General features: G+C 41.7%; 1 pseudogene; it reads right to left on the bottom strand.

The window, feature by feature from the left end:
- Positions 1-5,643: 5,643 nt before the first annotated feature.
- LOC9638588 lies at positions 5,644-6,717 on the bottom strand (annotated as a pseudogene).
- Positions 6,718-16,376: the final 9,659 nt, after the last annotated feature.

The raw sequence follows: 16,376 nt of genomic DNA on the forward strand, positions 1-16,376 counted from the left end.
ACCAAGCCATAGCCAAATCATCAACACTATCTTCATCGAGGCTAATAAAACTCGACATCATTCTTTCGGAGAGACATCTCATTTCACTTAAATCTCAACACCAATAATGTCAACGACAAGGCATCACTTCAATGCCATCAACATCATAACAAGCTAGAAGAAAGCAAGAGTGAATCACCACTCAAAGCTCTTTAGCAACCAAGCTAACCAAAGTCGAAGATACTTTACTCAGTATCCAAGACCAATCCTTCAACAATACTCAGTTATAGATAACACTTCCTGAAGGAGTGGATCACCATATCCAAGACTCAATGAAATTCAACACCACGGACCAAATGCAACCAAATGATATCGACAAAGGTAAAGTCGACATACTAACATGGAAAACCCATGTAAGTCTAACGACACGATCCTCCACAACACCATCTGGTAAAGCAAGTCTATCGTTGCTAAATCTTCATCGAGTGAAGAAAGTGTCAACAATCCTCGACAAAGTCTACAACCAATCACTAGTCGCAAAGCAACTAACAATCACTCCTTCAACTTGCCTTCACAAGACCCAACACTGAACTCATGTCATTGAGTCATATTCTTGTCCAACATGAACGTAATACCTCATGGACGAGATAAGGTTTATAGACAAGCACACACTAAATGACCACTCGAATCCAACTCAATTGCAATAAGCTCACCAATGCATTTAGCCAATAGCTTTGAGCATGCTTTGAAGAGGCTAGCTATGCATGACCAACACTTAGTTGAAACTAAAGTGAAGACCATGAGATGGATCCACATCGGTACACAACCTCCTCATAGACAAAGCTATAGTATGGGTACCAACATCTCAACTTTAAACAACTAAGTTGGACATCACCATTCTCAGCCAAGGCACAGGGCTACCAAGACCAAGTCAAGATCAGTGAGAGTTCACTACTCTCATAGAGTCTAACGAAATGCAAGGTGCAACCTGCCACCAAGCATAACGTTACAAAAGAAAGGCACAAGGGTCACCCTTCTTAGAAAAGCGCAACAGCCACTTTTCTACACCAACTCCAGACTCTATCCAACTCAATTGCCTTAGCCTCAAAAGTCAGCATCCCTTTCGGGTCGCATCATACAAACTACCTATTAAGGTCTAAGCCAACCGAAGTCAACTCCAACCCCTTCACTAGTTTGTACTGGCTTACGAAAATGGAATGGTTTTTTTTTTTGGGCAAAGTAATCAACAGATCAGCCATTGGAAAAGTCTAAGAAAATTTGTGAAAAGTTTTCCATCCTAGAGAAAGAATGACTCTCGGTCTAGAAATGCAAACTTTCAAGACTCAACCAACTTCCTCCTACCAACAACTTCACATAGGTTCACCTCAACACAAATTCTCATGATCCATTAATATGCTTAAGCATCGAACATCTTTTGCCCATTTTTCCGATATCCAACACCGACATCTGCAAAAATGCAAAATGAACATCCAAGGCTTGATCACGAAGACCACATCTTTGAACATCCATATTGCACTAACACTCTTCTTCAACCACTTTCAAGATCCAATGTGAAGCCAAAAACACTAACAGGAAAAATGACATGGAAAATCAAGCTCCAAGGAAAATTTCTCATCACTCGATCAACAATGCCACTTCCACTAACACAAGTGCTAGTGATATCAATGCCTCAACTACACATCTTCTCCATCCAACAATCTACTCTAAGTGCTAATAGATAAACCAACAAGCCATAGCAAGTTAATGCTATAACCTTTTTACAACACCTCCATGGGCAAACACATAGAACTAAGGAACCAACTTAAGCTTAGCATAATGGACCACCATCGAGAATCTAGTCAAAGTTACTACAATGCTACTACGTGCAAGTAGACTAGCTTCACTATCAACCACTTTGGGGTTGATCATCATTTAACCAAGCAACTTCGTAAACACATTACTCATTATCACATGGATATGATATAAGTATCACAATGATTTGATTATCAATTGAGCAACACTACAAGCAATACCCATGTCATTACTTCAAAGGTTTGTGTGAGTATCAAGTGCCAACTCAATCTGATAAAATGCAACATAAATGCCACACTCCCCCGACAAAGATTTACAACACCCAACACCACTAACTTTTGTTCACAACACGGACAAGCTCATGCCACTCTCTTTCCAACCAAACTCAAAACTAATCCAACACCAAGCTACTCAAGGAGCGATAGCAAGGTTCCCGGAAAAAGATTTGAGCATTGCAACTCAAGTCTTCTAATAGCAAGCCTAGACAAAATGGTATAGCAGTTCACTGCTATCCATCCCACAACTCACCATTATAAGACCATCATCTCCAACATACATCAAGATAGGGACTTTTGATTACATAATATGAACACGAGCAATGAGTCACACCTCGTTGCAAATCATCTCTCCAAGAAGAGGAGATGATTTACGTGTTTGATCCTTCGTCCTTGACGACTCTCTTTTCGGCCTCATCTTGATTAAACCTCAAGCTTGTGTTCGCACTGCTTTCAGTCTAATCCAAGAAAAGTTTATGAGAGAGCACAACAATGATTACTTGAATCAATAGACTCATCCCTACAGTCTTGGTTGATCCACTTGTAACCATGCCTAGGAAGGATCCACTAGTGCCATGCTAAATAGCTACGGACCAGCCTATTTGCCACTCATAGCAAACCTAGGGAGATTTGCTTTCACCCATGGTACATGGAACAACTCATGGAACCACCGATAGGCTATCATTAATCCTACCAACTCAAAGTGTAACCTTGAGTTGCTAATGTGCCTCACTCACGAGCCCAAGCACAAATTCGTGTGAAACGGAACATCTCAATCCCTCTTATGAGCCCAAGAGCAAGCTCACATTATTATGGTACGAAAAGGTAACCAAATCCATACCCAAGGAACGATTGTGAAGCCTTTGCACCCAAACGTGTACCCACTCGGATCATCGTTTTCATCTCTGCGTATGCAATGAGACTAGTTGCCCAATCTCATTGGATAGTATTGCTGAGACGTATTCTCTGATACCAAATGTAGCGCACGTGGTTTTTACCCTTTATCCTATGGTTATTTACCATAGAATAACACCACGAAGCGGAACCTAAACCCTCTTTGTGCCACGTGACAGATGCCACATGTCACATGCCACGTGTCCATGCCACGTGTCCATAGGAACCCGAGGTTCAGGGCCTTGGGTCACTGAACGAAGGAACGGTGCCAAACTCCCAAGCATGGGGCCAAGGAGTGACGGAACCGATCCACGGCGCAACTCCTGAGCGTAAAGCCCAAGGAGCGAAGGGACAGGAGCCCGAAGTGACTTGGAACAGTCCTAGAGCGACCAGCATCCTAATGCCAGGACCAGCACGCAAAACGGGGCCAAACGGAGTCTAGCGCTATTTTGGCATACCTGTGGCCTAACGCGAGGACATGGGTACTCTACCAACTAGCATGGTGTGGAGCTTAGGCTTAGACCCAAGCTGGACGCAGAACAAGGACAGGCACACAAGCAGGAGCTAGACTATGCCTTAGGTCGGTCGGCCATGCCCGACCTACCCACTATCCCTACTATACATTTGGAACCCCCCACAGCCCCCCCCTTGAGGAACACACGCTTTGGGCTTTCACCCCAAGCCTCCCTTAATATCAGGAGTTAGTCTCTGGGACAAACTCGAAACTTACTAAATATGGAATGACGCTAGATTGCGAATTTGGACACGGGACGAACACCATTGTGTTCAGGCCGATCTCTACATTCCGTAGATATGCCAAATGAGCCAATCTGAACACTTTCCATAAATAGCATTTGGGACCGAAATGAGACTAACACAAAGGGTATGATAGCGAGGGTGTTTGGCAGACACGGTAAGCTATCATCTAGCGATATTGAGGGACCAATCTCAACATCGCGGGGGTTCTTGATACTAGCAAGTGCAAGCCAATGACACAAGTTTCTCAAACTAGGCCGAGTATGCTCAGCAAGAAACACATAGGGTTCCTACCTTATGTTTATCCAATCTAAGTGCATGTTCATTGACCAGTTTCTCAACTAGCTCAAGTGAGAACTGATAACGGGCCCAACAATACCGACCTCCTGCCGTCGTGGCAGTAAGGTAAGAATGTCCGAAAGGACTGGTTGACAGGTAACTTTCGATACCCGAAGCCACATTCGCGACACTAATTGGCAAGTCTAACTGCACCAAAAGGCCCAAAATGCCCTTGGACTTCAAACTCTTGCCTTTTATACTTCTAGACCCAAGATTCCTCCATATTAATTGATGATGTTTTTACCCAAGACTCTTATATTTGGATCTTTCAACATTCTACTATCTTCTAGCCATGTCCTATGAATCATATTGTGGTTTTTCTATAACTCATTTTAAAAGTTGGCACTTTAATTCTTTATAACCAACTCCTATAATGTTTAATTTTGCCATCTAACAATCTTTTTCCTTTATCATCCACCATATCAGCTATATGAATCAAACCTAGTATAGACTATTCTCCTAACTTTCTCTAAAATAAACTCATCTTTGGTATTTACAAACTATATATGCCAAGTTGGGAAAATGCTAAAATTCAAGTTGGCTTTTGGATAGTAGTGCCACCCACCACATAATATTGGATCAAATTGATTGGTTTTATAGCGAATAAGTTATAAATAAGATGAAACATTAAGAATAATAGTTTTTGGAAAGATCTTTCTTCCTACATTACAATAGAGATCATTAATGTATTGTTTGCTTTGAATTTTTCCAAAAACTTGTTATCTATTTCTAAACTAGCAAAGGATGGCATTTACACTTTCTTCCATTACACAGCAAGAAACTTCATCTTTAGATTGACACACTTTATATATGTAATATTAAAGATGGATTTATTTTCTTCTTATGATATCTATCACTATTATAATAGTATCTTAATAAGGGACACTTTTTCCATCATCATTGAATGCTTTCCATGACAATATAGTGTGTCTATAATTGATTTTTAATCCAGTGCACCATGGAATAAATAAGCACTTTGACATATTCTATTATTTCATTTGAGAATAAATCAAGTTAGAAGAGATTTAGCTGAAACATATGTCAACAATAAATATAGCACAAACTCTCTTTAATTTCTTTTACTTCTAAATCAATTCCTTTGCACAATTCTCTACTCCTCTTAATCACTCCCTTAAATAATAGATTAAAACAACATAGGCCACTAATTCATTTTTTAGGAAGTTTAGCAATTGTTTTCTTTTCATGCTTCTTCAACCCAATATAAAAATTATCAATTTCTTCACTTCTTGAATGGGCTTTTTCATTGATATACTCATACATGATGGCGAGATGCAATTGTGTGTTATCTTAATATGCCATAACACCCAAGCAACAAGACACTTTAGTGTCTAGAAGACATTGAAACTAGTCTAACAATAGTTATGGTAGCCTTATATATACTAGTATGTTAAACACTTTGTTTGTACCTGTGATATATATCAGTAGACCAAGATGCCTTAATATGCTCTATCTAGTCTCCTCCAACCCTTTTCTTTTGCTCAAAAGTTAAGGAAATATCTTTATGAATTTCCTTACCAATCTTCCTTACCACATTGTGGGATCCAAGATTGTACATCTTCGAAGCTCTTTATATGCATCCTGGAGCTTGGTTGGCAGTCACCAACAGGTTCATGGTCTGCCCTGGAGCAATCACCACGACATTGATGTGGAAAGGCTTGACATAGCCAGCGTCCACTTCCACCACGGTTAGAGTGTGGTTAGCTATGGCGAAGAAGAGCTCCGTGTTGAGGACATTGTTTACAAGCCGGAGGAGATAAGTTTTCCCAGGAAGAGCATTGAGGACGAAGACATCTGCGATATAAACTCGCTAGCTATCCAGAAAGGAGGCCTGGAAACGATCACCACACCGTGGGAGGAGCAATTGTAGAGAGGCCTTGGTTTTCCATTGATGGTGAAGGCATCCGAGATGTTTGGACTGCCGCCGGTTCCAAGCGCTTGCTTGACGACTTTGAGAATGTCGCTCTTCCACCACTCGCCTGGACGGAAAACTCTCAAAGTTAGACAAGCTCATTGGGTTTCTAGTGCAGTCTCTAACTGAAGACGAGTGGAACTTCCTTCTCGAGCTTTGGAAACGGGTAGCCGAGGCCGAGCTTTGGATGGATGATGAAGGCTCCATGCACGGTTGCTCTCAGCCAGTTGATGTGTGTGTGCCACCACAGAGTTCCTCGCTGCTCAGTGACCGTGAAGTCGTACGTGAACGTCTGGTTTGGCTGGATCGGGCACTAGGTGATGTAGGCGGGTCCATCAAACCAGGTAGATCGCAGTTGCCTCACTCCATACCTGGTATAAACTCTTGAGCATTCAATCATCTCTCTTTAATTTTCTTCTTTGCTTCAGGACTTACCAGTGAATGGTCATGTTGTGTGGGACTCGGTTCATGACTTTGACGACAACGCGATCGCCCTCGTTGAGGTGAATCGTTGGTCCTGGAACTTTCGGTTCACTGAGATTATGTGCTTGGTGCTGCAGAGCTTGCTCACTTTGTGCGATTGGATCTAGCAAACAAGGCTGCAAGTTTCATCCATCCACTTTGGAGAAGAAAAATCCATTCTACTCACCATGAAGTTGTAGTGCCTGGTAACTCCGGCTTGGACTCCCTGTGCGAGCACAAGTACAATGCCGATGGCGAGCAGCAGCATGGTGGAATGCATTGCCTCTTCCCGAGCAAAGACAAAGCAAGAAAATCAAGAGCTCGAGCTGAGAACTCCTGAGCTGCGATCCTGGTGATGGAAATTCCAGAGTGACGATGGCAGCCATTTATACCCGGGGCCAAGGTTTCCAGCAGACAAGAACAGCCAACAAACTGCGTGGCCACACACACTTGAGGACCAAGGCAAGCAAAAGTGAGAGAGTAGTCGAAGCACAAAGACAGAACAACAATTCCACCAGCCAAGAAGTGCGCCAAATCACCAAACTTCAGCATTTCCCTTCTCTTCTTTTGGGTGCTGTATGAAGCAAGCCCTGCGTGCATCGGATGCACACCCCGGGCCGCACACTGGCCGTTGGATAACCAGTTAGCCATTGGCTTCCTAATTTTGAAAAGAATCGTGATCATTCTATCTATCCATTCCACTCCACTCTACCAACTAAAATCTAGGTAGATTTTAGGGCAAACTGTTGCGATTTTAGGGCCATATCAGTGCCTTGATCCTCCACGTGGACGGCGTCTTCCTCTCAAACTATGCCATCTTCTTTGCGGCAATATCCAGGCTTCTTGGCTCCAAGCGCCTGCTCTTGCTTCACTCGCGGCGGGCAGTGCTCGTTCGGTGCTGCGCTGGTGAGTAACGCACATTCCTCCAGAGATCCAAATTTCTCTGTGATTCGAAGGTCCCTCACATCAGTAAATGCAATCATATGGGAGAGATGACTAAGGACCATGGATAAGGCATGAAGTTCACAACCACAAGGATTGGAAACATGTGTTTGTACAATGAGTTGCATGGATTTTAACTGCATCAAACTAGACTTTAGTTCCATTGATCCTTTCCTTTGTCACCAGTTTAATGCCCCCATACTTTTTCCCAATTTCGAGCATGTTAAAATCGGATTATGGTTGACAATATTCTTGTTTTGGTCAACTGGTTTTCCAAAATGGCACATTTCTTGAGAGTAGTTGGTTTAGTTTATTTAAAAGGAGATTTTTCACTTTTATGGATTGCTAAATGATATTATCAGTGGTTGAAGGCTTTACTTTATTTTCACATTTTAGCACTAGTTTCTTTCTTTACTTCACGTTAAAAGCAAATTGTCAATTCCTTAACATCCTCAAATTATCAACTTCTCAACATCCTTAATTAAAGCATATTATTCAAACTCTTGAGTAGTATTTTTGATGTTTTATTTCCCATAAATAAGATAATTGAGTTGATCTCCTTCCTTCTACTAAGTTTGTTGATAATAATTCTTAACACTATTTAATATATCATTCTCCATTCTTTGTCAACTATAGCCTTCATCCTTATTAATTATATTCATTTTCTTTCAGCACTTGATCTTATAACTATATTTGTTGTTGCTCATGTTATTGCCATGGATTCTCTTCATGAGAAAGTTTACCATCACCTTTCTCATACACAAGCTACTCATTATTGTGCTATTGATCATTCTCACCAACCTTGTCCTTCTTCAATTGGATCAAATGTTTAACTTCTTTATTGTTATTAGATGACCACACACCCTTCCTCCTCTAAATATTATTATTGGCAAGTAAAAGTTTAAGGTTCTTGCTATCCTTGACTTGAAGTATTAGGATCATAAACTTTATTATTTAGTTGATTAGCTTGGGTATCCTCCTAGTGATCATACTTAAGAGCCTACTTCTCATTTTGCTCATGCTTCTAAGTTGATTGCAAATATCCACTTAAATTTTGCTTTACATCATTTTAGTTGCTGCATGAGTCTTGACATCCTAGAAGGGAATAATGTCATGTATTTACCATCCATTGATTATTGTAGGAAGCGAACCCCATACTATAAGGAACTAACTCCTTGAGGTGTCAAAAGCTAAAGGATCCTTGAAAGCATAACTAAAATGATAAAGAGTTTATTGGATGAGATCAAATTCGAGATCAAGTCCAAGATTGACTCTGAGACCGAGTTCAAAACTATGTCTGAGATCGAGCCCGAGACCGACTCTGAGATCGAGTTCAAGACTGAGTTCGAAACCGAGATCAAGTCCGAGACCGAGTCCGAATACTAATACAAGTTGGGTGGTGAAAGCCCAAAGCGTGTGTCTCCCAAGGGAGAGGGGGGGGGGAGGGGGTGTTGTAGGGGGTTTCAAAAGTATAATAGGGATAGTGAGGTCCAGGAACCAGTTTTGAAGGAACTCTCCAGTGGTGTTGAGACTAGGGTTGAGGGGCCTTGGGTGGGAGTGAGTATGGATTCGGGTGGTGCTGGAGGGGCCACCCAAGGAAGTGCTCAAGAGTAGCTCCCACTCCCGGAAGGGAAACTGTCTACTGCGCTCCCGGCTCATGTGGAATGGTGCCCCACTTGAGTACCTTGCAGCTCATTGGTCCTTGCTCTTCCTAGGGGCTTGGGCCTTCCTTTTGGGATAGAAGTGGAGGAGTAGGGGTACCCATATCGGGCCGTTAGGCCATGGTGTTTTCCTCTGATGTCCCGAAGCAAGTGTTGCACCCAAAACTTGGAATTTAGAGGGTCCCATGATCAAATTTTGTTATACCAAGGGATGTTAGGAATCTAGAGGCTTGGTGTGCTTGGCTACTTGTGTTTGCAAAGAATGTAATTGAACCTTAAATCCAGTCTAACTCGAAGAGGGGGATTGAAAGAGAATTTAGGAATCCGTGGATGGATGGTTAATACTCCATCTCGTGTAGTGAGTTGTTGAAACCAAGTAGGGCCAAGTAAGAGTTGGTACAATAGGCGGGAACCTTCACAAGGGAACTTAACTAAGGCCAAGGCTGTGGTGGTCGGATAGACAAGGTAAACTAGCAAATTGGAAAGGAAAAATTTATGGGGTATAATTTGGTATTGGAGCCTTTTTCTCAGTTCTAGTGAAGGATAGAGGTGGATTGCTGGGAGATGGCAAAAGCAGGGCATAAAAGAACTAAGGCAGAGACAAAACCTCTTTTAGAGCTAGAGCCTCCAGTCGAACAAAAAGCTATGGATGAGGAATTCTTGCATGAGGAGGACTTTAGTGAGGAAACTTCTAAACAGGAGTCCGGTGGTGAGTTTCAGTTGTCCAAGGCTTGATTAAATGTTCTAGAAGGACAATTGGCATAGACCAATGCCCTGTTGGAGACTCTCGTATGCAAGCTAAAGCATGACAAGAAAGGGAAGAAAAAACAAAAGACTGCAGATGTTGGCAGTGCAGAAGGCGTGGACCCTTCGGCAGGGACTAAAGTGGAACCGAACAAGGTTGAACAAACCAAAGTGGAATCAATCCCTCAAGCAGTTCCCAAATACAAACCAAAACCCCCACTAATATTCAAGGGAGTGAATGATTATAAGGTGGTGAAAGATTGGTTTTACGATATGGAAAATTACTTTCGAGCATTGTGGTTACCAAGCTTGAAGAAGGTCCCATGTGCAAAACTATACTTGGCAAATAATGCCAAGTTTTGGTGGAGAAAAATAGAGACCAATAAAGGACCAGTGGCCACTTGGGAAATGATGAAGGTGAGGATCTGTGTGACTTACGTTCCTCCGAATGCTACTTTGCACCTAAGGGATGAGCTGAGTAAGTTGAAGGAGACCAAAACTATTCAAGAGTATGTGAATGCGTTTATGACAAAGAGGACACTTGTTACGGATATGGGTGATATGATGTGTTTCATGCCTTCATATCAGGCTTGCAAATTTGGGCTCGAGGCAAGGTGATGCATTGGAACTTGACCAATTATAAGGAAGTATTGAATGCAACTATTAATGTGTATTTCGATGATAACCTGTGAAAGGGAACACAATGGGGTTGGGATCCATGTTCAGCAAAGGAGCCAAACCAAGAGGGACATATGGCAAAGGGAAATTCAAGAAGAGTTTCTCTAAGAATGAGTCCTTAAGGTTTCAAAAAGGCACATTCGGTGGCTAGTAAGCAAGTACATGGGGGAGTCAAGCGAAAAAGGACAAACCCATGGATAAAAAGGTTAAGTCAGTTAGTAGCATGGGAAACAATATATATTTCAACTGCGGTGAAGCAAGACACTTTTCAAGAGAATGTCCTTACCCCAAAGAAGGCCAAAGTCAATATCGCCATTAAGTCGGGTGAAAACCAAACTGAGGTGTGTGATCCAGTCCTTAGCTCAAAGTTACTTATTACATAAAGAGTCATTCGCGACATTTACTAACCCTCCAAGGGAAGCTCGGAAATAACTTTGTTAAGATCCTAGTGCTTTAGATAATTTTGTGATTGCAGACATAGTCCGGCAAGCCGGACTAATAGTGCAGAAGCTGGATGAACCAAGGACTATAGAGTTTGTTCAAGATAGCTAAAGCATCAATGAGGTACTTCGATAAACAAGAGTCGAAGTAGAGACATGGAAAGTAAACATGGACTTTATCGTGTTGGACATGATGGGATTTGATGTGATCTTCGGGATGGATTGGTTCAATCGATTTGTGGTAGCCCTATATGGACAAGGTAGGAACCTTATGGTACTGGCAAATGCCTGGAGGCCCAAGATCTAAAGGTAGGGCAATGTAAGGGTAAAGACTCCTTCTTGAACCTGGTGTCCACAAGAGGACAACTCACTAAAGGAACCAAGACAGCATTTTTGTGTTTACTCTCGGTGAGGAGTGACAAAAAGACGGGAATAAAAGAAGTACCTTTAGTGATCTAGTAGGTGTTGGATTAATTTCAAAATACTATGTCAAAGGAGCTACCAGCGAGATTACCCCCCACATGACCAATAGAATATAAAATTGAGTTGGTCGAGGGTGCTAAGGCGGTGGTTCGTCCCCCCTATCATTTGAACGAAAAGGATTTCAAGGAGCTCAAGCACCAACTGGAAAAGTTGGTGGATAAAAGGTATGTTAGGTTGAGCAAATTGCCATATGGGGTGTTGGTGTTATTTGTGAAAAAAAAAGATGGATCTATGCGCATGTGCATAGATTACCGATTGCTCAATAAATATACAAAGAAGAATAAGTACCCTTTACCAAGGATTGAGGACTTATTCGATAGGTTGGAAAAAGTAAAATACTTTTCGAGTATTGACCTAAGGTCAAAATATTACCAGATCAAGATAGCAGAGGAAGATGTCGAGAAAACAACCTATTAAACAAGGTATAGGAGCTTTGAGTTTTTAATGATGTCCTTTGGGCTGTGCAATATGCCAAGAATATTTTTGGTGTTAATGAACCACATTTTTGTACCCTATCTAGATCACTTCGCGGTCATTTATATTGACAACATCCTAATCTATAGCAAGACGCTAGAGGAGCATGCCGCACACTTGACAAAGGTGTTTGAGAAACTAAGGGAACACAAGTTGTATGCTAAAGAGAGCAAATATGACTTTGCTCAACAAGAGGTAAAGTTTCTCGGGCATGTGGTGGGCAAAAACGGGCTTAAGGTGGACCCTGAGAAGGTTCAAGCAATCCAGGAATGGGAGCAACCATCGAATGTACATAAGTTGAGGACGTTCTTGGGGCTATACAACTATTGCCAAAAGTTTATCAAACACTATTCGAGAGTAACCTTACCCTTAACGGACCAAATGGGAAAAGGGAAAATGGTATGGACAGTAGAATGTGAGGCAGCATTTGTCCACCTAAAAGGGAAGTTGAGTAAAACTCCTGTGTTGGCATTATTAGACTTTGGTAAAGACTTCGAAGTAAAAACGGATGCTTCAGACTTTGTATTGGGTACAATTTTGAAGCAGAACAACTATCTAGTAGTGTTCTTCTTGAAGAAGTTGGATAAAGCTTAGCAAAAGTGGCTTGCCCATGAGAAAGAATTATTTGCGGTGGTCAAGGAGCTCAAGGAGTGGCAACACTACCTTGGGAGGCACTTCTAAGTTTACACGGATAATGTGGCAACAAAACATCTTGTCACAGCTTGACCTAAGAAGAAAACAAGGGCGGTGGGCCAAAGCTTTGGCTGAGTTCAATTGCGAGATTCTGTATAAAACTGAGACAAGTAACATTGTGGCAGGTGCTCTAAGTCGAAAGGCAAGTTTAAAGTTGGTGATATTTAGAGTGACAACAATGTTTTGGGATGATATATGGATAGCATATGAAAATGATGGTTTAGCACAAGAAGTGTTGCTAAAGAACCAAGAAGTGCGGGATGCTCACTAGAGAGGTGAGTTATCAATAAAAGAGAAAACAGGTTATGCAGAATGCAATAGACTCATCTATTATAAACAAACGAGGCTGTATGTTCCAGAAGGGGAACTAAAGAAGGTAGTCTTAGAAGAGTGTCATGATGGACCTCTTGCAAGACATGGCAGAGTGCCCAAGACGATAGGCTTACTTAAAAAGAAGTATCACTGGCTAAATATGGCTAAAGACGTCCAAGACTATATAAAGACATGTCCAACATGTCAATAGGTTAAAGCCATGACTAAGGCTAGTGGGGGCTTGTTACAAAACCTTCCAATTCTAGATCGTCCGTGGAAATGTCTTACGATGAACTTCATTACGGGATTCCCCTCAAGTGAGGGGTTAGATGCGATATTTGTGGTGGTGGACTGGTTTTTGAAGATGGTATATTTCATACTCACCACAACGGAAGTGGATGCAGAAGGTGTGGTGAAGTTGTTTTTCGAACAAGTGGTTTGAGTGCGGGGAAGGCCATAAGAGATCATCTCAGATCAAGATAAGATTTTCACCAATAGGTTCTGGAAAACTCTCTTGGAATAATATCGCACCAAGTTGAAATTCAACACAGCCTATCACCCACAAACAGGTATGGAGTATTAAGTTAAGTTTGATGGCACTAACACTTCTTAAGAGATGGACAAACGGAAAGGGTGAATAAGCAGTTGGAGGATTATTTGTGATGCTATATCTCCGGAGACCAAACTGATTGGATAAGTCATTTGGGACTTGTGGAAATATGCTATAACAACTTAACAAATTCAAGTATTAGGGTGAGTCCATGGGAAGTCATCAATGGGCGAGCTATTGAAGGGCCTGTGGAACTCAGCATGGCCGAGTACCATGGAGAGTTACCTGTAGTGGAGGCATTCACGGTGGAAAGACTTAACATTTGGAATTTAGTGAGGGATTCTTTGGAACGGGCTTAACAAAGGCAAACTAAATATGAAACTAGAAGCGCTGAGATGTAGAGTTCCAACCTAGGGATAAAGGGTCGCTAAACACCAAGAACCTAAGGTTACGAAATAGGATCAGCCAAAAGTTGACCCAAAGGTAAAATGCATGTATTTTTGGAAATGAATTGATCTTGAGTTCCTTAAGTAGGTTCATAAAGCCTTATGATATTGAGGCTCAAATTGGTAAGATGGCTTATTGCCTCTAACTTCCTCAGGAGATGGGGAAGGTGCACTTTACGTTCCACGTGAACTTACTCAAGCTGTATTTTGAGGATCCGCTTCGCAAAAACCAAGTAAGACATTCACTTGAGGTTATCCAAGGGGAAAAAGAATACGAAGTCAATGTCATCCTCAATGCGCACAAGAGTAAGGGATAAAAACGCAAGGTGAAGGAGTCCATGTGAAGTGGAAAGGATTTCTATATTGCAAAGCAATATGGGAACCGGAGGAGAACTTAGCAAATGTGCAAGATTGGAGGAGTTTTTGCAAAATAGAACTCTATATACTTATGCAAAATTTAATTAAAAAATCTATTTAAGAAATTGAGCAATGTTATATGTTAGGAGCCAAAGGCACACTGAAGGTAAGTTAATTAGGATGGGTTAGCTAAATTGATTAGGCATAGGGAACTATGCTCGACTCCCTGCAGGGATGTTGAATCCATAGACGTATTCTATGGAGGTTGGGTTCGAGTCCCAACCCTCTAGTAAAGCAAGGTTGGGTTCAAGTCCCAACCCTATACTAGGGCGTGGTGAGATGAGGGGTATAAGGACACCTATACTCCGTTGTCATGGGCTCTTAGTCGGGGAGGCTAATTTAAGCACACTACTAAGTGGGGGGATGCCCCCGAAGACATAATCAACAAGTCGTAAGATTAAAAAGAAAATGTTCGATGTGGGCATCAAACTTCTTTTATGGGTGGTGGAGTTGTAAGGAACCAACTCCTTGAGGTGTCAAAGGCTAAAGGATCCCCAAAAGCATGACCAAAATGATAAAGAGTTCATCAAATGAGACCGAGTCCAAGATTGAGTCCGAGACTGACTCTGAGACTGAGTTCGAGACCAAGTCCGAGATCGAATCCAAGACCCAGTTCAAGACCGAGTCTGAGATCTGAGATTGGGTCCGAGACCGAGTCTGAGACCAAGTCCGAGATAGAGTCCAAGGTTGGGTCAAAGATCAAGTCCGAGATCGAGTATGAGATTAAGTCCAAGGTCGAATCTGAGATCGAGTTCAAGACTGAGTCCGAATACTAATATAGGTCGTGGGGTGAAAGCCCAAAGTGTGTGTCTCCCAAAGGAGGGGGAGAGGGTGTTGCAGGGGGTTCCAAAAGTATAGTAGAGATAGTGAGGTCTAGGAACTAGTCTTGAATGAACTCTCTAGTAGTGTTTCCAAATTAACTTGAGGTTGAGACTAGGGTTAAGGGGCCTTGGGTGGGAGTGAGTATGGACTCAGGTGGTGCTAAAGGGGCCACTCAAGGAAGTGCTCAAGAGCAGCTCCCACTCCCGAAAGGGAAATTGATTGCGGTGCTCTCGGCTCATGAGGAGTGGGTGCTTCACTTGAGTATCTTGCGGCTTATTGGTCCTCACCCTTCCTAGGGGCTTGGGCTTTCCCTTTAGGATGGAAGTGGGGGAGTAGGGGTACCCATATCGGGCCGTTAGGCCACAGTGTTTCCCCTTGGTGTCCCGAAGCATGTGTTGCACCTAAAACTTGGGATTTAGAGGGTCCCATGATCAAATTTTGTTGTACCAAGGGATGTTAAGAATTCGGAGGTTTGGTGTGCTTGGCTACTTATGCTTATGGGGAGTGTAGCTAAACCTTAAGTTCAATCTAACTCGAGGAGAGGGATTGGGAAAGAATTTTGGAATCTATGGATGGATGGTTAAAATTTCGTTGCTCATGTAGTGAGTTGCTGAAATCAAGTAAGACCAAGTAAAAGCTAGTATAATAGGCGGGAACTTTAGCGAAGAAACTTAAATAAGGCTAAAACCATGATGGTCAGATAAACGAAGTAAGCTAGCAAATTAGAAAGGAAAAATTTGTGGCTTACATATATTTCAAGTTATGGGATTTGTACTCAAGACCTATTATGCACATGAAAAGGCATCTGGAATAAGCATAGATTCATGATTTATTAGGTTTCTAGATTAGCTCTAGATTAGTTTTCAAAGCCTTTATAAAAGTATATTTTGAGGAATTTATACTCCAAATGTTTAATATAATCCAATGTTTTTTTTTCTTCATTGTTTTAATATTTTTTGTCATCTCCCCTCCTCTTGATAACAAGCTCCAATAGAGTTGAGCCACTAATGTTATTCTAGATGTCATATAGCCTACAAGAATGATATGCCACTGCCTACAATGACTAGAGAGCTAGATTTAAAATAACTAGCTCTTTTGAGCACAAAAACCACATTAAAAAGATTTAGATAACTATTGTAAATATAGTTAGAGCTGTTTACACACTCATAGAGGAAGGTAGGTTATAATATGACTAGTTGACAGTAGTATTTGGTGAATTATGTGAATAATTTCAAGCTTTTGTGTATGCATTTTTCAAATTTATTTA

This window comes from Selaginella moellendorffii, unplaced genomic scaffold (genome assembly GCF_000143415.4).
Source record: "Selaginella moellendorffii unplaced genomic scaffold, v1.0 SELMOscaffold_89, whole genome shotgun sequence".
Lineage (NCBI taxonomy): Eukaryota > Viridiplantae > Streptophyta > Lycopodiopsida > Selaginellales > Selaginellaceae > Selaginella > Selaginella moellendorffii.